Here is a 27,953-nt window from a genome sequence, read left to right as displayed (position 1 = left end):
ACAAAGGCTTGTTTCAAGGCCTGAAAGGATAACTCAGCTTCACGTGACCAGTTGGTAGGATCCGCTCCCTTCTTAGTCAGTGCCACCATGGGAGCAACCAGGTCGGAAAAAGAATGAATAAATCTTCTATAATAATTCGCAAACCCTAAAAAGCGCTGAATTGCTTTTAAGTTGGTGGGTTGCGCCCAACTAAGGATGGCTTGGAGCTTCTTAGGTTCCATGTAGAATCCCCGAGGGGAAATAATGTACCCTAAAAAGGATACCTCCGTGACATGAAACTCACACTTCTCCAGCTTGGCATATAGATGATTTTCACGTAATTTTTGAAGAACCTGACGCACCTGGGTAACATGTTGTTCAATTGAGTCAGAATAGATCAGGATGTCGTCTAAGTAAACGACCACGAATCTTCCTAGAAAGTTACAGAGCACATCGTTAATGAGATCCTGGAAAACTGCCGGAGCGTTAGACAAGCCGAACGGCATCACCAGATACTCGTAGTGACCCGACTGAGTACTGAAAGCCGTCTTCCACTCATCTCCAGACTTGATTCGGACGAGGTTATATGCTCCCCTCAGGTCAATTTTAGAAAAAATCACAGCCGAACGCAGCTGATCAAAGAGGACAGAAATCAGCGGCAGAGGATAAGTATTTTTAACTGAGATCTTATTCAGGGCTCTAAAGTCAATGCAAGGTCTGAGTGATCCATCTTTTTTCTCCACAAAGAAGAAGCCTGCACTTAAAGGGGATTTAGATGGCCTGATAAATCCTTTCCCTAGACTCTCCTTAATATACTCATTCATGGCCGCAGTTTCTGGCCCGGATAAAGCATATAACCTTCCCTTTGGCAATGTGGCACCGGAATTAGCTCAATAGCACAATCATAAGGCCGATGGGGAGGCAGAATGTCCGCATTGCCCTTGGAAAACACATCAACAAAGTCCTGGTATTCCACGGGAATGAGTTCGGGAATGGCAGCAGCTATTCTAACGGGAAACATAATACATTCCTTATTACAGATGGTACCCCATTGTGAAATCTCCCCCGACTGCCAATCAATGGTGGGATTATGAAAGGCCAGCCAAGGGTGACCCAGAACCACTGGAACTGCTGGGCAATGGGTAAGGAAGAACTCGATCTTTTCGGAATGAAGAGCTCCTACCGTAAGTAGTACAGGAGGTGTACAGAGGGAAATAACCCCATTGGACAAGGGACTCCCATCTAAACCATGCATGGTGATACACCTACCCAAGGCTAACTGAGGAATACCTAAGGCCTTGGCCCAAGTTAAGTCCATAAAGTTCCCTGCAGCTCCACTGTCGACAAAAGCCGACACCGAAGAACTGAGGCTGCCAAAGGAAACTTTAGCTGGGACTAAAAGGGAGTTATTCGAGGAGATAAGCTGCAGACCAAAGTGAACCCCCTCACAATTCACTTGGTCGAGGCGTTTCCCGACTTGTTCGGACAATTACGGGCAAAATGTCCCTTACCCCCACAGTACAAACAAAGACCAGAGTTTTGCCTTCTGGCTCTTTCTTCTGGAGACAGTCGGGAGAAACCCATCTGCATGGGCTCCTCTACGTCCTCAGGAATGGAAAATACACATGGAGTAGTCCTGACTGGTGCTCCTTTTTCAGCCCTCCGCTCTCTGAGACGTCGATCAATCTTAATAGAAAGCTCCATGAGTTTATCGAGTGTCTCAGGAGCGGGATACTGAAGGAGACTGTCCTTTATAGACTCAGATAAGCCGAGGCGAAACTGACTGCGCAGGGCTGGGTCATTCCAGCCACAGTCGTTCGACCAACGGCGAAACTCTGTACAATAAACCTCTGCAGGATTTCTACCCTGTCTGAGAGCGCGTAACTGATTCTCAGCGGATGCCTCTCTATCAGGGTCATCATACAAAAGCCCTAAAGACCCCAAAAAAGCGTCGACTGACAACAATGCCGGATCCTCTGCTTTTAAACCAAATGCCCAGGTCTGAGGATCCCCCTGGAGCAAAGAAATAATGATTCCTACCTGCTGAGATTCAGTACCTGAGGAGATCGGTCTTAAACGAAAATAAAGTTTACAGGATTCTTTAAAATTAAAAAACTCCTTCCTATCACCAGAAAAACGGTCAGGCAAGTGCATTTTTGGTTCAGGGACTACCCTCAGGGAAGTTCGTAAAAGATCTTCCTGCGACTTCACCCGCAGGGAAAGATCCTGAACCATCTGAGTAAGTTCTTGAATCTGGCTGACTAGGAGCTGACCAGGATTTGGCCCTAAACCTGTGGGATTCATGAGGCCGATAACTCTTAAAAAACTGAATAAGGAAAAAATCAAACCCTGTTTAATTTTAAGTTTTGGTTTGGCCGGTAATAATGTTATGATTCCAGTACTCCTGACCGGAGGAGATCTTATGACAATGGCCAGAGTACTGGAAGGGAATGCTGGTTACGGGAGCAGGAAAGACTAGTTGCCCCTGGCGCCCTAACTCTATTGTCTCACCCGTGCTATCGGAAATCCCTTGCGAGACTATGGTTTCTTGAGCCCCTGGCAGCCACGTTTGAAAGGCGGATTTTGTCTGCCCAACTCCGGTGCCCCCCGGTCTTAGTGAGAGACAAAGGGAAATCCAAGGCAGGATGATGACAAGAGGACCTCTGACTACAACAGGCCAAGGGCAACAAGCTAACTAACCAAACTTGAAGTATGCGCGGAAAAACCGCCAGATAAAAGGACAACCAAAATCCACTAGTCCATTACTCCTACCCAGCACCGCTGGATACCAGAGTGGATCTGTGGGAGCGGAATCCTCCGCAAAAGCTCCGAAACACAAATAATAAATAATAAGTAATAAAGCGGCCAAGCCGCAACACACGGCTACGCCGCGACTCACGAACACCACTGGATGTTTAACGGTGCTCAGTCAGGACTCTAGGAACAGATGACGACTTCCGAGTGCAGGACAACTGAGGACAGGAACGACCGGATACAGCAGGACTGGAAACACTCTCAGCAAACAGATACAGCATGCAGGAAGCTATTACCGGCGTCTGTGTGAGGCACTGCAAGAGCATATAAACCGAAGCCCTCCAATCAACTGCTGCCATTGCTGATTGCATGAATGCCGTGCAGCTGCCTTGCTGCACGGCCAGGAAACAGGTGCCCTTACTAATTTAAATGGACCCAGCAACGGGGAACGCGGTCCGCCAGTGGCGTCCCCGTTGCTAGGGTCCGTGCGGCTCCGTGCGCCCGGCGTCTAGCGTTGCCAGGGAGCCGGCGGCTGTACGCGCACGGCGTCCCTGGTTGCTAGGCGCCGGGCCGCACCGACGAGCGGACCCCGGCGCCTAACACTAATGAGTGATAGTCACCCAATGGATGCCGGTCCATGTTAATGTTAAAATTGGACTGACATTTCTTGATGCACCCATCCTCAACTAAGTTATCACAATGCCTACAGATGCAATTCTCTTTAGCTAACAATCCTTTACAATGTTTACAAATAACATGGCTGCTAGATCGTTTTCCGGTACTCGCCTTTGCTCGGTGATTGTGCTGTTATTGGAAATTTACACCTCCGGTCAGTCATCAGAAACTCATTCTGGATCCTTTCTCGACCTCACTGGTACTCTCACCGAAACAGACTGCTCTGGTCAACATCATGGTCAACAGGAAAAATCCATATCACAGTCTCTTGGGGCAAGTCCATCTTACAGGAGGAGAAAAGGAGAAATTTGTAATGGGGGTACAGAAAAACAGTTTGAGGGGGAGAGAAACTTGTTACGATAATTAGTTCTCTAGTCTTGTTGTTCTTCTTGTTCTGCTGTCATCTCAAAGATGCTGTCTCTCAGTCTTCTAATCATTCTGGTGATACAATATCCCTTCTAGCTCAGTGCTCTTTCTGTAAGGAGAATAAATCTTGTATTACCATTTATCCAACTGATGTGTGACATACCATCTATAACGTTATGAGAACATGAGAAAGAAGAGAGAGAGAAAAAAAAAACAACAAGAGAGAGAGAATCGTTCATATATATATATGCGTCACATAAATCAACAATAAACAACAACAGGAAAAAAAACATTTTTCAGGAGAGAAAAAAAAACATTGTCAGATCATCCGTTCATCATCAGGCTGTCACATCTACATGTCCTATGGTATCCTTGCGCAGTCCCTCCCACCAGCATTTCCATACTCCACCCTTTGTATCTGGCCAGGATACATTGATGCGGTTAGGTCATGCTGGGGTTTGGTAGACTTCTGCAAAGACCAAGTAGCTATGTAATGTTTGAGTCCTGCCGATGACCGTCAGAGATGGGGAAAAAAAAAACATTTTACAGATACATTACAATTTTTACCCGGTCATTCCTGTGTCTTCAAGGAACGACCTCCCAATTTGTTAACTGTTACCTCAGGCTTTATCAAGGTTAATGATCAACTTTCCTAATCATAAATTATATGTGTGGACCAAAATTTGACATGCGTGATACCTGATTATGCTTCCAAGTGTCGTAACTCTGCTCGTGTTCTTGTCTAGGGGGTCTGACTTTATGTGGGCTGTTACAGTTGCTGGCATAATGCCCTTCTCTTTTACAAAGATAACAAGCCCTGGGCTTCCTCCAAGTGCCAGTGACCTGAGGTCTTGGTTGATTTGATGCCTCCTCAAACGCTTGGATGCTCATCACCATCAACCGCTTTCCCTGTACTTCCCTGACTCCTTGGATACCATGGTTATGTTGTTGTCTAGGGGGTTTATATACCTTCTGTAAATTTCTTGATCTACAATCTCTTGCATAATGGCCTTCCTTCTGGCAATTATAACACCTTATCACCTTGGACTTACCCACTGGGATCTGAGTTTCCTTACGTCTCTGTGTTTCCCTGTGCTTGCTGATGTTTTGCTCATGCCCAACAGCGGACTTTCTTAGTGCAGCCACCGAGATATTTCTCCAGTTTGGGTTGGTGGTCTGTACCCTTGTTCTCAACACCTCCTGTAAACCATTCATTAATACTTTAACCGCTACTTCTCTATGCTTCACATTTGTTTTAATGTTTGCTATACCGGTATACCTAGTCATGTCCTGCAATGCCCGACGGAAATAATTAGAAGTACTTTCCCCTTCGTTTTGTCTTATGGAGAAAATTTCATTCCACTTGACAACGGCAGGGAAATATACTCCTAACTGTCGGTTGATCTGCTTAATACATTCCTGATTGTGTTCCTCCATACGAGGTACCTCTGTGTCTAATTTACAATCAGCAATAAATTTCGCAGGGTCAACGCTGGAGGGCAAACATGCCCTCAGCACTGTCCGCCAATCTTTGTTGGTGGGTTCTGTGGAGTTTCCTAGTTCTTTAATAAATCTCTGACATGCAACTAGATCTTTCTTAGGATCAGGGAATTCAGACATAATTGACCTTAATTCTGTCCGAGACCAGGGACGGTGCATTGCACTGTCCTTGACGGGAATGATTCCCTGAGCGTCAGTCTTCCCATTGGGGACTGTGATCACCCTGACAGGACTAAATTCAATTACATCATCTTGTGTTGGTTCTTCAATATGAGGTACATTTGTTTGTGCATGATATATAACACCGTACGTACCTGTGGACACGACCTCACCTGACCCTCCGTTAGGGGGTTTGATTATTGCCTTTACCGAATTGGTCGCGTCCACCTGGATGTCTTGTGTGGTGGCTGCTGGAAAAGGTGCCGACATCGTTCTGGGCTCACTTTCTTGCTGGTACTCCTGAGGGAAGTTTAACATGGGGTGCAACTTGCATGGGTTAATAGTTGTAAATTTAACAGTATTACAATTATTATTGTTACATTTATTACAATTATCCTTATCATCTATAATACAGTTGCTAAGTGCATTTTTATCATTCACCAGTGTGCCATTCTCTGTAACCACCTTCTCTTCCATTGCCACATTTCTCTCACCAAGGTGAGAGTCAGCTGTATGAGCTAATTCTCCTTGTATTTCACTTTCCCGTTGCCATAACTGTAAACAATCATTTTGTCTAATCCTCTGCTTGGCAGATTTTATTAGACCTATCCTTTTTCGTAGGTTCTGTAATACCTCAGGGTTCAGACTGCCTACCCGGGGAGACTGTTCCCCATCATCCTCTGTCATTCGTTCCCATTCTTTGAATACCTGATACCTTGCGGACCCTTTGGGCCAGCAACTACCAACGTGAACCCTTGTTGGACGTCCCTTCTTTGAACAACTGGTCCCCATCGTTTGTAGATATTGCTGTCTTAGCTAATTCTCACAAACAGACCTGATTGCCCGCGGTAAGGCGGCGGTGAAAGTTCAACTAGTGCCTTCATTCACTCTGCGCCCCAATTGGCCTATCCAATCCGTGGGATCTTTTGTAACCTCTATTTACTGGGGCGCGTGGGAGTATGCGATCCCTCCCCAGTAAGTATTGGTTGTTGGAGATTTCCTTAGTGAACAGCGAAACTCCCTTAAAATAACAAAAACCTACACAAATCACGTTAGAATGTACAAATAGCGTTTATGATCCCACAATAAATTTTTAATGGGTATCAAGGTAACAAACTAATGCACACAATTACGTGCGGTCCAGTCGCACAGCGCATAAATAACTAAATATTTATACGCTTTACGACCAATGGAATCGGTTGTTTAGGCTGCGAAAACCTTCAGCCGGAGCTTTAACTTGACTATATGGGTGCTACGCCAAACCCCTCGGGCTGCGCTTAAATACCTAATTATATACCCTTCCGATGGATACTAAACACCACTGTAACCCCTGTCTGAAACTACTTGCTCCATTTACCTTCTACAATGTTAACGCGGGCAAGCCAGTCCACGCCACCAAGTGTCCACTCACCTGATGTGGTCTCCGACGGGATCCCGATTTGTGGGTTCACAAAAATAATACCTTAAGTTCCACACTCACTCCTACTCACTCATATGCATACTGATCTTTCTGTACAGAAATTCCTTTCATACAGGCAGGAGTCCAATCCCTGGGTTTTGCAGTAGAAAAAGGTTCTCTTTTACTAATACTTTTTTTGAAAAACTGAACAACCGTGTGCTTTTATCAGGTGGCTGTACTATACCGCCCACCCTAAACAAGGTTATTGTGTGATTTGAGTCTCAGTGGGCGTATCCGTACTCTCCGTTGCGTAAAACACGCCGCGTGCGTATGCCTTTGCGTCACGTACGTGATCTCGCACGTTGTCCGAGACACGTATGCACAAAGTGCAGATATGCCCACAGCGACACAATCAACACGCTTCTATCAATGTAAACGATATTCAACTATGATCGCTTACCGTACACCACACAGTATTTGCTATGCTGTGTGTGTGTCCTTTACAATTATTCCCTTAAAAATTATCCTATTTTAATCTCAACTAAATAGCACCAGATTTCTTCAGCACGTGTCTAATAATCAATTCTAATGGCAACAAGAAAGTGAGCTGCAACAATGTAGATGTGTGCGTGCGTGTGTGTGTGCGTATGCAAAAACAGAAATACACAGTTTTAAAAGATAATAGCGTATTGTTCTTACCTCCGGTTCCGGATTCCTTCAGCACTCCTTACTAAGCGAAGCAGACGCTTATCTGGTCAGCACTACGAGGGATACCACCTTCCCGCCCTTTGCTGACCGATAATGTCTGCTAAAGTTACCTAGTGCAGATATGTGAAGAGCGGAGGAGCCCCCAATTGATAAAGCCTATAGATTTACCCTATATTAAACACTATAAAAGGTTAAGAGACACAGTACACAATTGGCGCACGAGGTACCGTAAGGGTACGCCCTTAGCGTAGCGGACGCTGTATCGGGAGCGAGCCGCTCGAGCGACACAAACGCTCGCGAGAATACGCTGTTGGTATCAAGCACACCATAGGCTGCCGATTACCGTAATGATACGCTACCAGCGTAGTGGACGCTCGAGACCACGAGGAGATCACAAGCGGCGCTGACGCTCACAGGATTAAACCTTAATAACTATACCTTAAAGAATGTACTTATACTGTAAACCTTTATGCAGTGATAATGTGTAGATGCAACGCAATGTAACCTTGTTAACACTAAAGCTGTTTGAGCGATCGAGACGCTCCTATTACCCACTGCAATGAAATGAACACACGATACCGTGCTAAGGATCCAACACCTTTACTAACAAGCTTTTAGTTATATCGAAAAGGGGTAAAACAGTTACAAGTCATACACTACATACTAACATATAATTCTAACAGAATATCTAGACAGAAATATACAATAACGTTACAATCTTAAACTAAACAGAAAGAGAGAGAATGTGGCCAATACAAACAAAGAGCGAGATGATTACAGAGAATTACTTACACACACACTGGGAACGATCGCAGCGCAGCCTGGTACCAGCCCCGAGTTAATCAATATGAAAACCGTTTGTGGAGAGAGTGGGGCTGGCCCAGGTCGGCTTGTCTTTATATACACTTACACACAGTACAGTACAATGGTCCCTACATTCTTATTGTTCATTGGACACAGGAATCCATCTCCGCATTATAACAAAAGGTCATAGGTTGGTTCATACAGGTGGGCTGTGACTATTTCAAACTGCTCAGGTGGGAGGGGAACTCAGGTTTCCCGCCGCATGGGTAATAAACTGCAAATATAGTAAATGCCCATAAACTTCTTATAGTCATAACTATACGCACGAGCGATTAATCCGTTTCTAATCAACACCGGAATATTGCTAATTATATACCCTTCCGATGGATACTAAACACCACTGTAACCCCTGTCTGACCCTTCGTATCAAACAAAGAGGGATCTCTTTGTCTCTGAACATGCTACATTAACTAAACTTTCAGATTCTATCAACGGGACCATAATCTACAAAATACATTATATGACTAAAATATGTAACGATTGAGTCGCCCGCTAGACGCACACAAACTCTACCGTAAATGCGCATACCGTGCGCATGCGAGTGCACGCGACTGCGAGTATATGCACGCACGGGAGGGCTCATGCACGTGCAGCGGGCACACGCATGAGGTGCATATATGGCAATATGCAGCGTGATATTTTTCTGACTTTGACATTAGTCACATAGAACCACGTTCTCACAACAGGAGAAGGGACTAGCGGCTAATGCCATACAAACCCATAGAAGCTAGGTGCATCAGGGCTGGCGCCCTGTGGAACCAATGTACCTCACAGAAGGAGATTTAACAATGGAAAATTTACAATAAATCTCCTTTTCTGCAGCGGGGTACATTGGTTTCCACAGGGAAACATCGGGGATGTCCTAAAGCAGTTCCTCATGGGGTGGGACGTGCCGTAGCGAGTATGAGAACCCGGCGTACAAAGAAAGCATCATGGGAGGCGGAAGTATCAAAGGCATAGAACCTAATGAATGTGTTCACTGAGGACCACATAGCCGCCTTGCACAATTGTTCAGCGACGCGCCTCGGCGGGCCGCCCAAGAAGGTCCAACAGACCGAGTAGAATGGGCTTTAATAGCAGCAGGAGCTGGAAGACCAGCCTGTGCATAGGCTTGTGCAGTCACCATTCTAATCCATCTGACCAATGTTTGCTTGTTTGCAGGCCAGCCACGTTTGTGAAAACCAAAAAGTACAAAAAGGGTATCTGACCTCCTAATAGAGGCAGTCATCTGTTCGTAACACTGAGAGCCCATACCACATCCAAAGACTGCTCTTTGGATGACAAAGCAGAAGAGATGAAAGCCAGAACCACAATCTCTTGGTCAAGGTGAAAAGATGACACCACCTTAGGCAAATAACCAGGCCCAGTTCTAAGAACTGCCCGGTCCCAGGGAAATATCAGAAAGGGTGGACGACAGGACAAAGCGCCTAGGTCCAACACCCTTCTAGCAGAGGCAATAGCCAGTAGGAACAGGACCTTGACCGTGAGCCATTTAAGGTCCACTGACTCAAGAGGTTCAAATGGAGACTCTTGTAGGGCATTCAGAACAACAGACAGATCCCATGGAGCCATAGGAGGGACATAGGGAGGCTGAATCCGTAATACACCCTGAGTGAAAGTATGAACGTCAGGAATAGATGCAATTTTTCTCTGAAAGCAAACCGACAAGGCAGAGATATGAACCTTGAGGGAGGCCAGACGAAGGCCTAAGTCGAGGCCTTGTTGCAAAAAGGCAGAAGTCTGGAAGTACTGAATTTGTAAGCATCGTAATTCTTAGCAGCACACCAGGTGAAGTAAGAATTCCAGACCATATAATAAATCCACGCAGAAGCCGGTTTGTGGGCATTCAGCATAGTTTGGCTAACCCCCTCATAGAATCCTTTCTGACAAGGGCCCTGAACGAGGAGGTCTGGGCACTGAGGAAGTAGAAGAGGACGCTATATCGATAGACCCTGTAGGTCTGAGAACCAATGCCATCTGGGCTACGCTGGAGGGACTAGAAGTAGTTTTCCTCCTTCTTGTTTGAACCTCTGTAGTACCCTTGGCAGGAGTAACACTGGAGGGAACATGTAGGGCAGCTGAAAGTTCCATGGAATTGCCAGTGCGTCCACAAACGCTACTTGAGGATCCCTGGTTCTTTATCCGAAGACCGGAACTTTGTGATTGTGTCGAGATGCCATCAGGTCTACATCTGGTAGACCCCACTTGTCCACTAGGATTTGAAAGTCTTCCTGATGAAGACTCCACTCTCCGGCATGCACGTCCTGACTGAGGAAATCCTCTTTTCAGTTGAGGACTCCGGGAAAGAACACTGCCGTTATTGCTGGCAGATGGCGTTCCACCCAACAAAGGATTTTTGACATTTCCATCATTGCCATGCGGCTTCGAGTGCTGCCTTGATGGTTTATGTATGCCACCATCATTGTGTTGTCTGACCGTACTTGAACAGTCCTGTTCTGTATCAGAGGCAGAGTGATAGACAAAGCATTGAACACTGCCCGCAATTCCAGAATGTTTATCGGGAGGAGTGATTCCACCTTGGTCCAACAACCCTGGAAAGAGTGTTGCTCCAACACCATGCCCCAACCCCTCAGACTGGAGTCCGTAGTCAGTAGGACCCAGTTGGAGATCCAGAAGGGACGGCCCCTGCTTAACTGCTGGTCCTGTAGCCACCAGGTCAGTGACAGACAAACCTCCGGAGTCAAGGAGATCATGTGAGACATGATCCGATGAGGCAGGCCATCTCACTTGGAAAGGATTAACCTCTGCAGAGGGCGGGAATGAAATTTAGCATACTCTACCATGTCGAAAGCCAACACTATGAGGCCTAGTACTTGCATCGCCGAGTGTATCGACACTCTTGGGCGAGAGAGGAAGTATCTGATCCTGTCCTGAAGTTTCAGTACCTTCTCTGGAAACAGCCATTAACTGTGTGTGTCCGGCAGTGCCCCTAGGTGCACCATGCTCCGAGCAGGGACCAGTTTATGACTTCTTCCAGTTGATGAGCCACCCATGGGCTTGTAGGAAGTTTACCGTCAGTTGTAGATGACTGAGGAGGACATCGTGGGAGTTTGCCAGAATCAGCAAGTCATCCAGATACAGCAGGATCCCGACTCCCTGGCGACGGAGATGAGCCATCATCACGGCCATACCCTTGGTGAAGATTCAAAGGGCCATGGCCAGTCCAAACAGCAGAGCCCGGAATTGATAGTGAAGGTTGCCAATAGCAAACTGCAGATATTGCTGATGTAATATGACAATAGGTATATGCAGGTAAGCATCTTGTATATCCAGGGATACCATATAGTCTCCGGATTCCATGGCCAGTACAATTGAGTGCAGTGTTTCCATACGGGACTTGGACACTTTCACAAACTTGTTCAGTGATTTGAGATTGGGTATAGGCAGGAAAGACCCATTGGGTTTCGGGACTAGAAACAGGGTTGAGTAGTATCCTCTGCCTCTCTGTGATAGAGGTACTGGCACTATCACTCCTGTATCCAGGAGGAAATGTACAACCAGTTGTAGAGCTTGCGCCTTCAACGGATCTGAAGGGATAACCATTGTGCAGAACTGGCGAGGGGGACGTCCCTTGATAGAGACTGTGTACCCGTGAGAGACAAATTCTTGCACCCATGCGTCTGAAGTGGTCTTTAACCAGACCTGGGTGAATCGCAGAAGTCGACATCCCACCCTAGGGTCCCCCAGGGGAAGGCCTGCCCTGTCATGCAGCAGGCTTGTCATGTTTAGAAGCAGGTGACAGTGGTGACAGGGACAGTAGATGACAATACACAAAGACAGGTGACACGTGAATCCACTGGCGGTGAATTTTCCCATTTGTTACACAACTCAGAAGGGAGAGGATAATGAGCTACCATCTTTTTAGATAGGGAGAATTTCTTTCCTGGTGAAGACCAGGGTTCTAGATGTATGTCTACTAAATGGTCAGAATGCAGTAATAATGTTTTAGTTACCTTCTGACATTTAAACTTATCAGTTTTCTTAGACATAGTAGTGGTATCCACATCATCATCTATTTGTAGGATTTGCTTAATAGCAACCATTAGGTCAGGGACATCAACCTGAGTTGTAGATTCCTCGTCAGAAGCAGCTGTATCAGTGTCTGATGGGTCAGTATGCTCCCCATCCTCATCAGAAGAATCTTCTGAGAGATTAGTAGATTGTGAGGAGGAAGTGGCCCGCTTAGATGACCCCTTGACACCAGAGTGACTTGGGGTAGGTTTATGTCTAACCAAAGATTGATTCAATATCTGCAACTGGGTAGACAAATTATCCACCCAAGGCGGATTTATCATAGGGAAAATATGTGGCTGCAATGGCACAGGAGGTCCCGTAGGGGGTGTAAGGCGTGTCAGAAGCGTATTGAGCATAGTTGAGAACACCACCCAAGGTGGCTCCTGATTGGTTACAGGAGCTGTGGACTGACTGGGAGATGTCTGGCACATATTACACAGACCAACATTCAAAGCTTTCCCCCTCAGGCAAATCCCTGGTGCATGCGCTGCATGATACAGGAGTGTCCATGGATTTCCAGCTCTTTTTGTTAGACATTTTAATGAATGCAAGCGCAGAGCGTATGAGTACGATACAGCCAGAGTACAATACCTTCAAATAAATCCCCAAGTATGGACAGCGTACACAGTACACAACACCAGCGTCTAAATGCGGTACTATGTAACTGCGTACACAGTACACAATACCAGTGAATAAATCCGGTATGATGTGACTGAATACACAGTAGAATACACTTAACGGTAAATACTGTGCAGCACTATATATGAGACCCTGACGCACCTAGTCCTAGGGTACAGAATACAGTGATAGATATAGCTGGGATACACTGAAAGTGAAATCCACTCAGCAGATACAGGAACACACATCCACAGTGACAATGCAGATAATTATTTTAGGAAGACAATAAAACTGCACTGGACTAGTATATGTATATATATAACAATGTGCGGTCCAAGACCGGATGTATAGATCAGATACTCGTACAATATATTCTGGCACAGGTAGACTTGTTCTTAACTAACGCTGTCTTATTAATGACATGTAGGATACTTAAGTGTCTGTAAAATCATGGCGCTGATGTACAGGTGAATTTACAGAGGAGACCTTGCCCTGCAGTCCCGGATATCAGTAGCAGCTAATCATAGAAGATGGTGCCCAGCTTCTCCATCGGGGAGTGAGGGAGAGTGTGGGCAGGAACAGCAGCAGTAGATGGCACCCAGAGCCGGAGAAGGGGCTACAGGTCAACTGCCTTCTCCCCTATGCTGGTCCTCACCACCTGGTACTATGGAGTCTTAATAAAATGGATATTTATATATCCGACCTGTACTCCTATGCCCTGGTGGATATAGTGGGGTCCCTTCTCTGTTATAGTGTCCACACCAGTGTCGCACTCCATCTCCTTAGACTGCCACAGAAAAGCAATTTAATGGTGGGTCCTACCTGGGGGACCAGATACGCGAACCAAGAGAGCGTCTGCGACTGTGTGCCTAGAGCTGGAGTGTCTCCGCTGCAAGTACCCAGGAACAGAGCCAGCAAGAGTATGCAATGCCGCTGGGGAGGTGAAGGAGCCGCAGCACAGAATGTAACCCTGACATGTAAGAGGTGTTGGAACTAATTTTTTGCCCACCACCTACCCCCGGCCCCCACCCCACCCCCCTTTAGGTGGAGCCAGGGCCATTGCTAGGGTTTTCGGCTCCCCCCAGCAAACTATAACTTTGAGCATTACCTCCCATACTTTATAAAGGGACTGTGGTCTCACAAGGAAGGGACATGGTCACGCAGTAGTACCCCCAATTCAAATTGCACCACACAGTAGCACAATCTTATTCCCGTTACACTGCATGTAGTGCCCATTACTCACATTACAACACACAGTAATGACCCTTCTTCAAGTTATGTCACTCAACAGTGCCCTTTATTCACGTTATGCTGCAGTGTGGTACCACTTATACAAACTATGCCACACAGTAGTGCCTGTTATACACCATTCCCACAGTAGTAATGCCCCTTACACATAATGCCCACAGTATTAGTGCCGATTATGCACATAAAGCCCACAGTAGTAGTGCCCCTTACACATAATGCCAATAGAAGTGCCACTTGTACTCATAATGCCCACAGAAGTGCCCCTTATACTGCCCACAATAGTGTCCTTAATACACATCTCTGCCTCTGTCCCTCCAGCAGCTCCATGGCTGTATACCTCCAGCTGCTTCCCCTGCCTCTCTGTGTCCCTACAGCCCCCTCTCACCTTGTCTTCAGCATGCAAAGAGCCTGCTCCTCTTCGTGGCAGTGGCAGTGATTGCATGACATGGCATACACAGCCGGGAAAGAAAGCTGCTGGGACCTGAGGAGGGAACGAACGCCGTCTGACAGACACAGCATGCATGAGTACCAGGAGGGATGAGCCACAAGTGGAGGAGGACCACGGAGCTGTCGGGACCTGAGGAAGGGGGATTTGGCTGCAGCTAATCAGTGACACTTGCGCCATCTGCATCATCTATTGACGTGGGTGTCGGGGCGGAATTTTCTGTTGGAATGACTGTGCAAGGCTGTGGAGGTAGTGCAACTAGTTCCACCTACAATTACAGGTGGTGGAATTACAGTTCCACCTCGTGTCCCCCCCCACTCTAACTCCTGGGCACAATGCTCCTGATGCTGGACTAGCTAGCCAGGTGATAGGCTGGTCTTTGGGGTTAAGCTAGGAACCACTGGATACTGTGCCATTGTAACATAGTAACATAGTAACTAAGGTTGAAAAAAGACAATTGTCCATCGAGTTCAACCTATTTGTGGTCTCCTATGCAGTTTTATTTTAGGACTAGTTATTTTTATGTTAGGACTAGTTATATTTACTATAATGCGTGACTACGCACCATAACCCTGAATATCTTTATCCAATAGGAATTTATCTAACCCATTCTTAAAGGTGTTCACTGAGTCCACAGTTACTACTCTCTCAGGCAAGTAATTCCAAACACGTATTGTCCTTACTGTGAAAAAACCATTTTGGCCTCAATGTGCGGAAACTCCTCTCCTCTAACCTAAGCGAGTGTCCTCTGTGCTGATCTTATTGAAAACAGGTCCCTCGCAAGCTCTACGTGTTGACCCCTTATATATTTGTAGATGTTGATCATGTTCCCTCTTAGTCTCCTCTTTTCCAATGTAAACATGACTAGCCTTGCAAGCTTTTCCTCATATTCCAGCATCTCCATGCCCTTAATTAGTTTGGTCGCCCACCTCTGAACCTTTTCTAGCTCCAGGATATCCTTTTTGTAATATGGTGCCCAAAATTGCACACTGTATTCAAGATGTGGCCTCACTAGTGATTTTTATAATGGGGGGATAATACTCTTGTCCCTTGCATCAATTCCCCGTTTTATGCATGCTAATATCTTATTAGCCTTCTTTTCCTGCATTCCTACTTTGGTACTGCTGCTTAATTTATCTATGTGAACCCCTAAGTCTTTTTTCCAGTACAGAATCCCCTAATATTACCCCATTTAGTATGTAGGTGTCATTTTTGGTCTTGCCACCACAGTGCATTACCTTACACTTGTCTGTGTTGAATCTCATTCTCCATTTTGCTGCCCATGCTTCCAATTTAATTAAGTCGTTCTGAAGAGACTCAGCATCCCCCTCTGTATTTATAACCTTACACAATTTGGTATCGTCTGCGAAAATTGACACCAAGCTCTCTAGACCTACTGTTAGGTCGTTGATGAAAATGTTGAACAAAAGTGGTCCAAGTACAGACCCTTGTGGCACACCACTTAGCACTTTAGTCCAATTTGAAAATTATCCATTGACCACAACGCGCCGCTCCCTATTATCTAACCAATTACTGACCCAAGTGCATATTGTGCTCCCTAGCCCTATTTCTTGTAGCTTATAGATACGTCGCATGTGTGGTACTATGTCGAAAGCTTTGGCAAAGTCTAAAAAGATTACATCCACCTGATCAAGGTTCGCACTTAGGGGTATATTTTCTAAGGTTCGTATTTGTAGGGATTTGGTGGGAGATTATGAATGACATCGGTTTTGTTATTTTGAAACTTTTTGTTTTTATCATTTACTATGCTGTCGTATTTTGTAATTTCGTATTTTCCGATGGCAATGTCATTCGTATTTTCTTCTGTCTTAGGGGGTCATTCCGAGTTGATCGCTAGCTGCATTAGTTCGCTGTGCAGTGATGAGGCAAAAAAATGGCACTTCTGCGCATGCGTATGCGGCGCAATGCGCACGCGCGATGTACTATTACAACGAACTATGTAGTTTCACACAGGGTCTAGTGAAGCTTTTCATACGCACTGCTGGCCGCAGTGTGATTGACATGAAGGGGGCGTTTCTGGGTGTCAACTGACCGTTTTCAGGGAGTGTTCAGAAAAATGCAGGCGTGCCAGGAAAAACGCAGGCGTGGCTGGGCGAACGCTGGGTGGGTTTGTGATGTCAAAACAGGAACTGAACAGTCTGAAGTGATCGCAAGCGCTGAGTAGGTTTTGAGCTACTCTGAAACTGCACCAAAAAACTTTGTAGCCGCTCTGTGATCCTTTCGTTTGCAGTTCTGCTAAGCTAAAATACACTCCCAGTGGGCGGCGGCATAGCGTTTGCACGGCCGCTAAAAACTGCTAGCGAGTGATCAACTCGGAATGACCACCATAATGTGGCCGATTTGACTTTTTGCAGCCGTATTTTTGTGGGTTTTTTTACGGATTCGTAGTTTTCAAATGCGGCAGTGTTTTTTTGCACTTTTCGGGCAAACGTGATTGGTTGTGTTTGTGACGTAGGAGTGTCTGTGCTCATTAGTATAAAAACGCCCCAAACCGCCCGAACCTCGTGGGTTTAGCTAGTGGAGAGGTGAGAGTTAGTGGTTTGTGGTGTTGGAGAATTGTTTGGTGTTTTTGGAGTGTTTAATCGATTGCTGAGTGCTGTATTGTGTGTGTAAGTAGTCTTGTGATACTTGTGTAGTTTGTTTAAAGTTTGTTAACTTTATAGTGTTTGTAATTTAAAAAAAAAAGTCTACTGTCATTGTTTGTGAGTGTGTGTGTGTGTGTGTGTGTGTGTGGTGTATAGTGGTAGTGGAGGAGTGTTTTGTGTTTTATTATTTCTCAGTGTTCTTTGTTTGTCAGTAATATGTCCCAGTCAGAGGTGAGTGAGAGGGAGGCGGTGAGGAGGAGGAGGTGAGTGCAAGGGAGGAGGTGAGTGAGGTGGAGGAGGTGAGTGCGAGGGAGGAGCTTAGTGAGGTGGAGGAGGAGAGTGAGGTTGCTGCTGCGGCCTCAAGTGATAGTGACAGTGATGGTGCTGCTGCTCCCCAGCCACGCACCACTACAAAGACGGGCCGCAATGTCAATTTCAGCTATGCTGAGAATGTGGCTTTGGTGCGTGAGCTGATGTGCCATCATCGCCAGCTGTTTGGGTGTGATGCAGCCAAGGTCCCATCTCGCAGGAAAAGTATACTGTGGGGGAAAGTAATAGCGGCAGTGAACAGCGAGGGTGTGGTGAAGAGGACCAAGGACACGTGTCGCAAGTGGTTCTACGGCATTAAGCGCCGTGTCAAGGCTAAGATGGCGAAGGAGGCAAAGTCTGCCAGACAAACCGGGGGAGGCCATCCCTTTATTGCATCCTATCGGGAGTGGGAGGAGCTTGTGCGGACCCTTATTCCTCCAGAAGTTGTCGGGGCAACTAATGTCCGTGATTCAGATCGTCCTAGGCAGGATGGTGAGTTAATATTTGTAATTGTATTGTGCGTTAACATATGTGCTTTTGCCTTAGTATCCGCAGAATTTTTTTTTTTTTTTGTGGTGGCCTGGATTACCACAGATGTATGTGTGTTTTTTGGGGGGGGATTTTGTTGTACCTACCCCTATTGTTGTTTGGAAATTATTGGTGTGTTTTGGAAGTGGGAATAACATTACAGCCTTTGCTTGTTTATGTAGAATGTTAGAGAGTATTTTATTTTTTTTGGAGTGGTTTATGGTCCCCAGGCCCTTTAGCGTCCCATAATTTCTTGCTTTGTGAATGTGCAATTTATATATGGCCTTTATCCTTTTTTTCTTTTACTTTGTGCTGTTTTTTTATGGCCTGTAAATTCATTTTGAGTCACGTGTTTATTAAAATGTAATCGTCCTTTGTTCACTAATTTTTAAGGCCAATGTATTTTGGGATTTTTAAACCTAAGTGGCGAAGATGTTGTTTGCCAAGCTGCTTAAGTATTGTTTTTTGCTTGTTTGTGCTGTGAAAATGTAGATTTGAAAATGTATGTTGCATTTGGAATGTATTCTGTTAGTGTTGAATATTATTATCAGAAAATATTCCATGGTTGTATATTGAGCTGTTTGTCAGTGTAAACTAAACACCTTTGCCTATGGTTTTTGTGTTTTAATTTTAAGTAAATTATACTATCCACACACACTAAAGTCAGCAAGAAAATCAGAATATTTGGGTTTTATATTTGTGATAATGGTCTTCAGATGTTTAAAAAAAAAAAAAAGGTCATTTGTAAAATATGCACAAACAGAATCTAATGTAAATAAACACAATCTTTATTTTTTCACAGTATGAAAGAAAACGACCACAGCCAGGACCCCAACCACACAGGCACGAGCTGTGGATGCTGGTGATGCAGGTAAAGTATACTTTGTGGCACATAATCTGAGTCCACAATGACAAGCAAAACATTAATGTTTGTTTAAACCCATAGGAACTTCATCATTGCACAACATTCCGCAAAGGCGCCCTCCCCAGGGGTCTGCCACTCCAAAACTCAGGCCAAGCAAGAGACATCGTCCTGATGTCCCTCCGACACAAGCCTTATCTCCGCCACAACGCCACATCTCAACTGTGTCGGCACAGCCACCAGTTGACATTTTGGCCAGTCCGCCATCACAGGACACACATTCCCCTCAGCTGTCTGGTGAGTACAACAAAAGAACATTACAATACATACTTATACAGTGTTTATTTTACAGACATTAACTTGCACCAATACCACCTACTAATCCTTGTACGGATCAACACCAGCAAGCACATGGTTGGCAAATTTAAGTGGTTCACATCTCCACTTTAAAATATGCACAAAATATGTGCGTACACTTGAGCCATACAGTAGTATTGTTTTTTTTTAAAGTAAGGGCAAAAAGCTTAACTGTTTTTTGCGCAAGATTTCCATCCTTTAGCAATGGTGAGTGTATACATCTTTACATTTAATGTGTAGTTTTTTTTGTTAAAGTCATATATGTAGGTGAACAAAGTAAATTTGTGTGTGTTGCGTTTTTTGGAGTTATCTGTGTTTGAGCAGTAAGTTGGGCCTTAGTCTTCCATATGTTTTTGTGTTTGGATTCCAAAATTCATAGTTTATAAAACAACATCTTTGGCCTTGCGTTAACTCAAATTGAGTATTGTTGTCCACCCTCTATTTGTAAGGCAAAATTTGATTCCCAAAAAACATGCATGTTTCTGAAATGACCAAAAAACCCAGAACAAAAACACTTCCTAAAATGTTGTCCCCTTAAACCCCATACAGATGCTGAAATCATGCCCCAGGATACCCAGCAGGACACAGATTTGACGGAAACATTCATCCTTCAACTGCAGCCAATTGACCCAACCCAACCTACCATGCCGCCTGTAAGTACGCCTCCACCACAAAGATCACCGACACCACAACTGAGTCCAACTACACCCCAGCTACAACAACTTGATCAGGCATTTTGGGACAGTTGGGAAACACAACAGGGACATAATCTGGATTGTCTGCGCTCCCACAGCCAATATCTTGCTAGTCTGCCCCATCACTTTCCTAGACTAAGTAGGAACACCAGCAGAGTCAATGTTCAACTAAGCAGACTGGCAAACACAATGGAACAAATGCGAGCAGACAACAGCCAACTAATTCTAAGTTTCCAACGCATCATGGATGAGCAACATCATCATCAGTAAGCCCTCATCCAATTAATTCAAAATAACCAACTTATTACCGAAAGTCTTTCCTGAATCATTGAAAATAATACATCAGCCACAACCCAACTGAACGCTACTCTGTCAAACCTGAGCCAAAACATCAATTTGCTGTCAACACAACAACAAGGCTCCAGCTCAGGAACCACAACAGCAATCCAGACCCCAATTACCTCCCCAGTAAGGAGATCGAGCAGAACATGCTCAAATGTGCCAGGCCAAGCCTCTGCAGGAACTAAACTTCCCCCCAAAAAATAAACAACACCTCTGCTGAAGCCACATTATTCTCAGCCCAAAAAAAGTATATTGCAGTGTGTGACACACTGAAATTGTGTACTGTAATAAAGTGAAAAAAGGCTTTATGTGCAATGTTTAATTTCATATTGACTGTCAGTGTTACAGGAACATTCAGTCAGTTATCACACACATGTACTGAAAAACATTTTGCATCATGACTAACCTGACGAATTACAGCATCACCTACAGAATACATTTTCAAATATTGGATAAAATTGCAGTTAGACAATGTGGGGAAGCCAAAATGCCTGACATTACTCAATTCCCATTATGTCTTGTTCAGTAGCAAACTAATTTGCACCACACCTTACAATGAACCACAACACAAAACAGACTCAACCAAGAACAAACACAATTGATAGTTTGTACAGCTTACTTCATAAATATATCTAAGTTTGTAAATATATATAGTCTTATAAAAATCTAAATATATATATATATATCTAGAGCAAAAGATAGATAGATAGAGATATATACATATAGATATCTAACTGCAACACAATAGATAGACATCAACACATATATAGGACCTAAACTACAATCTGATAACTATATCTATAGTGAGCAAAAGCCACATTTATATACAAAAGACATTTTTGGTTTCTAATTTTCTTGTTTAAAAATAAATAAATAAATATATATATATATATATATATATATATATATATATTTACCGCCAAAATGTCGCAGGATCAGTTCTTGCCTTACCTGCCTCCCTACATCTGTACACACAGTGGGGTAAATTTACTAAGATTCATATTTTTCCGTTTGAGGTCAAAGTACCATCACGAATGACATCGAAAGTGTAAAGTTGCAACTTTTTGAATTTAGTACGACTAATTTACTAAGCTGTCGTATTTGTATTTGTATTTTGTTCCGATGTCGATGTCATTCGTGTTTTTGTAAGGTAGAATGCGGCCGATTTTGTGGTTTGTCGGCCGTGTTCTGAGCTTTTTGTTACGACTGCGTCACATGTCGGTTACGGCAGTGTTTGTCCGTTCACGGCCGCATTTTTTTCCTAAGTTTCGTTTTTGTCACTCATCCGTGATTGGTTGTATTCGTGATGGAGGAGTGTCTGTGCACATTACTATAAAAACGCCCCAAACCGTCCGCACCTCGTGGGTTTAGCTAGTGGAGACGAGAGTGGAAGGTGTATTAGGAGTTGGTGAGTTTGGTGGAGTTTTTGGTGGATTTTGTGCGGATTATTGCGATTGTTGAGTGCTGTACTGTGTGTGTAAGTAGTCTTGTCATACTTGTTGTGTAGTTTTTTCAAAGTTTGTATACTTTTTTGTCCTTGTTTTTTTGTTCAAAGTCTATTGTCATTGTTTGTGAGAGTGTGTGTGTGTGTGTGTGTGTGTGTGTGTGTGTGTGTGTGTGTGTTGGGTGTGTGGTGTGTAGTGGTAGTGGAGGAGTGTGTTTTCTGTTTTTTTTTTCTCTGTGTTATTTGTCGTTTGTTGGGATTATGTCTCAGTCAGAGGTCAGTGTTGTGGAGGAGGTGAGTGAGAGGGAGGAGGTTAGTGAGAGGGAGGAGGTGAGTTAGGTGGAGGAGGTTAGTGAGGAGGAGGGGGTGCCTGTTGTTGTGTTTTCCAGTGATAGTGATGGTGTTGTGGCTCCGCAGCCACGCACCACTACCAAGACTGGGCGCAATGTGAAGTTCAGCTATGCTGAAAACATGGCTTTGGTGCGGGAGCTGATGAGGCATCATCGGCAATTGTTGGCCAGGATGCTGCCAAGGTGTCCACACGTAGGAAGTCTGTACTGTGGGGTAAAGTGATTGCGGCAGTTAATAGTGAGGGTGTGGTGAGGCGGACAGAGGGCACGTGTCGCAAGCGCTTTTATGACATAAAGCGCCGTGTCAAGGCCAAGATGGCCAAGGAGGTTAAATCAGCCCGCCAAACCGGGGGTGGACACCCCTTCCGTGCTTCTTATCGGGATTGGGAGGAGCCTGTGCGTTCCCTTATTCCACCCGAAGTGGTTGGTGCCACTCATGTGCGGGATTCTGACCGGCCAAGGCAGGATGGTGAGTTTTTTTTTAAACATTTAAAATTGTTTTTTGTTTTTTAATTTACTCCTGCTAATTGTGATTGTCATTTTTAAAATTGTTACATTGTGTTGGTGATGTCGTGCAGGCCTGTGCAACCTGTAGCTCTAAAGGTGTTGCCAAACTACAAGTCCCATCATGCATTGCCTCAGTTTTGTAAATAGTGAATGTTACATCTGTTGCAGTGCATGCTGGTATGTGTAGTTCTAATACATAATCATAGATACTGCTTGTCCATAACTGTTTTTTTTTAACCCTTTTTTTTTTTTTGTGGTTATTTTTGTTTATTGTGTGTTGTTGTGTGTTGTCCTTTTTTTAAATAATTTGAAAGCTATTTTTTAATACAAAAAAAACCCACAATATTGTGCTGATTTTGGCTTTGAATATGGATTATTTAGTGCAATACAATCTTATTTAAATAATACACACCCAATTAAGTAATCCAGAATAGTTTAAACATAAAATAGTTTATTTATCATTATGTTACAGATGTTTACATCACAATAAGGATTTTCAGATAACAATGAGTATTCAAAGTATGTTCATTTGGTTTTGTCACATTTTTCAACAGTACGCCAGAGAAGCACCACAGCCAGGACCCAGCCAACACTGCCAAGTGATGCAGATGCTGGCGAAGCAGGTAAGAAGTCACTGTAATCACATATTCTGCAAACACATAGAAGTTCAAAATATTAATGTTTCTCTTTTCACATAGGTTCTTCTTCTGCAAGCCGCCCTCCATTAAGGCGCCTATCACAGGGCTCGGTGAGTGTGCCTAGGAGGCCAAGCAAGACACGTCGCGTTGAGCCTGAGTCTGCGGCTCCATCATCACCACCCCGGCGGCGCATCTCCGCAGTGTTGCCCCAGCCACCACAGGCAATTTTGGCAAGTCCCCAAAGTGATGAGCCACAATCACCTCAGCTGTCTGGTGAGTATAAAAAAAAAAAAAAAAAAAAAAAAAACATAATAGTTTAACAGTGTGGTCTATGAATGAACCTGGATAAGGCATAATGCTTTGTTAATCCAATTATATGTGCAAGGTGTTATATGCAGAAAAAGAATAATATTAATCTTTAGAAATGTAAAACGTCTCTGTTTGTCTTGTGCCTTTATCACCTTGCACATATGATTGTCTTTTCAAATCCTTAGGTCTTCTCCTGGTTATTTCTGCTGCACCACTGTTTGTGTAGTGTCAATACAATTATATTTGTGTAATTTCTTATTCCTGCACATAATGTCAAACAACAAGCACATGTTTTTTTATTTACAATTTTTATAAAAAAAATGTCAGATGTGATGTTGGCCATAGCAACCATTTTGTGCTTTAAAAATGAAAACCACAATAAAAATTAAAAATGTAATGTTTAATACAAATGTTTGCCATGGCCAACATCTACATTTAGAAACATAGGCCACCTTAAGACATTTGCATGGTTCTTGAAGATTACTAAATTAAAATATTGTTTAATATTATTTTTAATAAAACACCGACTGGCTTAATCAATTAATGAGTGTGTAACCAACCACATTTAATGCATTGTGTGTGTTTCTCAAAAGGAAGGGGCATACACAATCTTGAAATGCATTAATGTAAAATTGCGAAAGATCTTCGTGTTTCCCATATCATTATGGCCTAGAGTGTGTGAACAAACAAATTTAAAAAAACATTCAGTTTTGCAAATTAGAAGGCACACACAGGCGTGCGCAGAAACTGAATTGCGTGCTCCGCACAGGACTCCCCCCCCCTCCACAGCATTATAGTGTTCTCTCACCTCCCCTGTCCTGGATAAAGACTGCTCACCTGGTCCGCTCCTCTGGCCCATCCAGGTGAGCAGTCTATATCCAGGACAGGGGAGGTGAGAGAACACTATAATGCTGTGGAGGGGGGGAAGTTCGGAGCGGAACCCGCCAGTCAGTCTCTGCGCACGCCTGTGAAGGCACATATGTGTTTCTAAAGGAAAGATTCCTTGTTAATTTGAGCACACAAAATCAGTAACATTTACAACATGAGTATTATTAAGTAAGCCATGTTTAGGACAAGGAAAAAATTGTTAATTAGACTAAATAGTGGCTGCTCTCAACCCCATACAGAACCACCCATCATGGTCGAGGACGCCCAGCAGGAACCTGACCAACAGCCTACCTTCACACTACACATGCAGCCCGTTGATCCTACCCAGCCAACCCCGCAGCAGGATATACCACAAGCATCCGTTAGCCCCCAATTGATTCCAACTCCACCCCAGCAACAAATGTCCCCTGACTTTTGGAACAGTTGGGCCACACAACAGGTCCAAAACTCTGCCTACCTGAACACACACACACAACACCTTGCCAGTCTGCCCCATCATCTTCCTCGCATTAGTCGGAACTCGGGCAGACTGATTGTTCAGGTTGGCAGAATAGCAACTTCAATGGAGCAAATCAGGGCGGACAACACTCAAATGCTTGCAAATCTGACAAGAATAATCGATGAGCAACAGCGGCAGCAACAAGCCCTAATACAAGTAATACAGCATAACCAAGTGGTGAACGAAAGTTTGTCGCGAATTATTGCCAGCCACACTGCCACAAATAACCAACTTAATGCGAGCATACACAACCTCAGCCAAAGTATTACTGTGATGGCAGCCCAACAAGTCAGCTCAAGCTCCGGAACGACTACCCCAAGCCAGACCCCAGTTACCTCCCCTGTTCGACGCTCAAGCAGAACACGGTCCAACGACCCTGGTCAAACCTCTGCACCCAGCACACACAAAAAAAAATAATGAAGGCTGCATGAAATGTTTGGAACACAATAAATTTTTTGAGATTGTATTCCCAAAAATGCCTGTGTCCGTGCAAATCAATTTAAAAGACGCAATGTATGGTTTAATGGGGTAATGAGTGACACTGTAAGTAATTCAAATTACAGTATAAATGTGCAGACCAGTATAAATAACAAACAGTAACGCAACAAAACAAACATTCACAACTACAATACATTTAATAAAAGTGGTTAGTCAAGGTTAGTTAAAAATAAACAATACTTACCGGAAAAATACCGCAGAATAACTTCTTGCCTTACCTGCCTCCCTACTCACACTGTCACCAGATGTTTCTAACTCCTCTGCTTGCTGGCTGTTTTCTTCATCAACATGTGGAAGATGTTGGGTCAAACACAGATTATGAAGAAAACAGCAGCAGAACACAATCCTAGTCACCTTGGAGGGACTATACAACAGTTGTATATTCTCCCCGTACTTGCGTGGGTTTCCTCCGGGTACTCCGGTTTCCTCCCACAATCCAAAAATATACTGGCAGGTTAATTGGCTCCCAACAAAATTAACCCTAGGGTGAATGTGTGTGGGTGTACATGTGATAGGGAATATAGATTTTAAGCTCCACTGGGGCAGGGACTGATGTGAATGGCCAATTCTCTGTAAAGCGCTGCGGAATATGTGTGCGCTATATAAATAACTGGTAATAAATAAATAAATAAAAAAGGCCTGCAGATTTATCCAGACACCGAAACCTAGATTTCAGCACCCCAAAACATCTTTCTATCACATTCCGCGTAGACTTATGTGCATGATTGTAACTGTGTTCAGCAGGAGAATCAGGTTGGGACAATGGAGTAAGTAGCCAAGAGTTGCAGCCATAACCACCATCACCTGAAAAACAGATATAGGCAACATTAGTACATGTGTATGATGATTAATTTAAAAAAAAAAGGAGTTTGAAGTTAACACACAACACACTTGGAACATACCCAGCAGCCAGCCATCAGGCATTTGTTCGTCCTCAAATTTATCAAAGAGGGATGACTGACTGAGGATGAAGGAGTCATGGCAGCCGCCAGGGTAACCTGCAACCACACTCATAATTTTTAGATTTGCATCACAAACCACCTGGACATTAGTTGATTGGCGAGAATGGCGATTGGTAAATATATATTGCCTGCCCCTAGGTGGTCTCAGCTCAACGTGTGTGCAATCTATGGCACCCAGCACATTGGGCATGCCAGCAAGCTCATAGAAAGCTACCCTGACTGCATGCCACTGCGACTCCTGTGTAGGGAAGCAGATAGAGGCATCTATATGGGGTTCCAAGACATCCAAAACCTGAGTGGACATTAATAAATATAAGGTGAGTGTCATGATCTGTAATCAATACAATACTGTGTTGTAAGACCTAACAGAAGCAACACTTAGACATAGACGTGTATGTATATTTCAACTCACCTGAGTCAAATATTTGGAAAAGGTGGGCTGGGAGATACCAATGACGTCGCCTGTCACAGCCTGGAAGCTCCCAGTAGCCATACAGTGCAACACAGCCAGGAGTTTGTGCAGGCCTGAGACAGAGCGAGAGCATGCTGTCTCAGGGTCTAGGCCCAGTTTGACAAGGTCATACAGACGGAAAATGTTGTTTCTATTTAGCCGAAACATCTGTATGACCCTATCATCAGACAATGCGTTTAAGTTTAAACGCCCCCTAAAAAAATGTGGCTGGTGCAGCCTCCGCAGCACCTGTTCAACCTGCTGACCATGTTCACTTACCTGGCCCTGATTACTTGAAGACTCATGGAGCAGTCTCAGGTATCCCCCAGCAACCAGAAAATCTGTAGCACACACAACAGCAGCCATTTCAGTGTGAGAGATTTTCAAAATGTGCCTGGGACTGTTTTATAGGGCCAAACATTCAGGTGTGACTAATGGATAATTGAATACACATGTAAACACGCTTATCAAAAGCAGGTCTACTTTTTTTTAGCACTTTTTTACGATTTGTAATTTTTCACGACCGCAAAGCCATTTTCACGGTACACAATACAAATATGAATGGTTAGTAAATGACCGAGATTTATACCTAAACAGCCGCATTTGACCGATGGTGTATTTATTCGTATTTTTTTACTAGAACTTCCAAAAAAATATGAATGCCCTCATCACTACCGTAATTTGTGCTTAGTAAATTCCCGAGATGACACTTTGAAGAAAAAACGGCATCTCGGTCAAAATCGGGACCTTAATAAATATACCCCAGTGTCACCAGATGCTTCTAACTCCCCTACTTGCTGACTGTTTTCTTCATCCTCAACCTCATCCTCCTCCTCCTCAACATGTGGCAGATGTTGTTGCAAACACATGTTATGAAAAAAAACAGCAGCAGAACACAATCCTAGTCACCTTTAAGGGACTATACAACAAAAGCCCAGCAGACTTATCTAGACACCGA

This window comes from Pseudophryne corroboree, chromosome 3 (genome assembly GCF_028390025.1).
Source record: "Pseudophryne corroboree isolate aPseCor3 chromosome 3, aPseCor3.hap2, whole genome shotgun sequence".
Taxonomy (NCBI): Eukaryota; Metazoa; Chordata; class Amphibia; order Anura; family Myobatrachidae; genus Pseudophryne; species Pseudophryne corroboree.
This window is presented reverse-complemented; position numbering follows the sequence as displayed.